This window comes from Schistocerca nitens, chromosome 2 (assembly GCF_023898315.1).
Source record: "Schistocerca nitens isolate TAMUIC-IGC-003100 chromosome 2, iqSchNite1.1, whole genome shotgun sequence".
NCBI lineage: Eukaryota > Metazoa > Arthropoda > Insecta > Orthoptera > Acrididae > Schistocerca > Schistocerca nitens.
The window spans coordinates 1192257602-1192259551 of NC_064615.1; the positions used below are offsets into that span (position 1 = coordinate 1192257602).

General features: G+C 39.0%; 1 long non-coding RNA gene across 1 annotated transcript; it reads right to left on the minus strand.

Annotated features, from left to right (window-relative positions):
* Positions 1 to 294: 294 nt before the first annotated feature.
* LOC126234826 (uncharacterized) lies at positions 295 to 993 on the minus strand. Its single transcript, XR_007544785.1, has 3 exons — positions 915 to 993; positions 646 to 756; positions 295 to 467 (listed from the first exon to the last, which is right to left on the minus strand). It is a non-coding gene; the product is annotated as an uncharacterized LOC126234826 (long non-coding RNA).
* Positions 994 to 1950: the final 957 nt, after the last annotated feature.

Sequence of the window (1950 nt, forward strand, 5' to 3'; positions counted from 1 at the left end):
ACACTTAACCTATTCCTGATTTAAATGGAAGATCTGTACTTCCCACTTTCATATCAACAGCCTCAAAATGCATATTGTAGACTTTGGGATATGTTACAGGTCAGTGTCACACCCAAGATTGTGGACACGGGGAGTGGGGGGGGGGGGGGGGGGCGGCATGTCACTCTCCAACTAGTGTTTACCAGTAAATAAGTGGCGGAAAATTACGGGTGGGACGGCTTAAACATGTGGAAAATGAGATTTTCATTATTCAGTCACTGTATTTAACATTCATTATTCCTTTGAAATCGCACAACAACTTCAATAAAACACAGTTTAATCACTCATCTGCACACTTATTTCACAATTATGTCACTTTTAAACTGCAAAATCTTCTAAGAGCTGTCTTGAATCTTCACGAGTCTCTCTCAACAGCCTTGATGTGGATAGATACGTACAGCAACCAGTAATCAGAGTCAGAACTGTGTCTGCAAAATCACAAGGATTATTAAACAATTTTTGCTGTCACTAATTACAAGCAATATAATTGACAGAGTAGATTGCTAAAATTTGCTCTAATGAAAGCCACTCAATGGGGTATATTTCACATTTGCAAGAACGATCTCACTGAAGTAATTAAGTCCACCGAAACACTTAGAAACTAACCTCTCATCTGACGAAAACGGTCTAAAGATGCAGTGGCAATTTCTCCAGATCTGTTGACAATGATATTTTGAGTTATCACTTTACTGAGTGACTAAAATGTAGTTCGCGTACCTGTGAACATAACAATTTGGTAGAATTCATTTTATAAACACGAACTATTACGCTACTGTATGGCTACTTACATATTAATTACACTATTAATATTTTCACAGTTGTTTCTTCAATACAAGATTAAAACCAACGGAAGAACAAACGTAAAACATACTTACCAATGACAGGTTTGTTGAGATGCAATTTTCTGTGTGGACAGATGTAACTTTTTCATACGGTGGTAAGTCGCAGAAATCGCAGGAGTCACAGAAATCGCAGAAGTAGCAGAAGTCGCAGAAATCGCAGAAGTCGCAGAAATCACAGAAGTCGCAGAAGTAGCAGAAGTCGCAGAAATCGCAGAAGTAGAAGAAATCACAGAAGTCGCAGAAGTAGCAGAAGTCGCAGAAATCGCGGAAGTAGCAGAAATCGCAGAAATAGCAATGGCGGAGGGATACACGACCTAGGTTCCTTAACTGCTTCTCTTAATATAGCTGCGACAAATCACAGTTAAGAATAACAAATACTGAAAAGTAGCATTCACAGAAATCACTGATATCGGAAAATCGCAGTTTAGCCCATCACTACTATTCAAGTTCCGTTACAGCTATCTTGACTCGTAATGTTACATAGCTATAGCGGTAATTCTCAGTGGAAAACAGACAATAACTACCCCTGCAAGCGAAACCAGAATAATAATCGGAATCGTTATAATCCTATGAATGACACTAATCAAAGGCAGTACGGAAATCGGGCTCCGTACCATTCGTATGGCAATAATTCAAATAACTGTAGTTGGCAGCGCGGCTATCAACAAACAGTGCAGCCCTTGAATTCAAGTCAACAACAATCGCCCGTTGTATTACTAACTAGAGATGGGCAAACTGAAACACATAACTGTTTCGAAACAAATGAAACAGTACAATGTAATGTTTCGAAACGCTGTTTCGAAACAGTTTGTGTTTTGTAATAGTATAGGCCTTCACATTATATCATCTTGAGTGTCTACTGTGTAAATATTGTCATAAAAACACAAATGAGGTGCGAGAGCGCCAGTCATATCGCAGAAAGTATGAAACTTTCACGTAGGCGTCTTTGCAGTTCCGCATTTCCTGTAGCAAATACGCTGCTTTCGTGTCATGTGACTTTCATACTTTCCAATTGGCCGAGGTCAGACTAAATATGTTTGAAATAACAGATTTTGGCAAACTCGTTTCC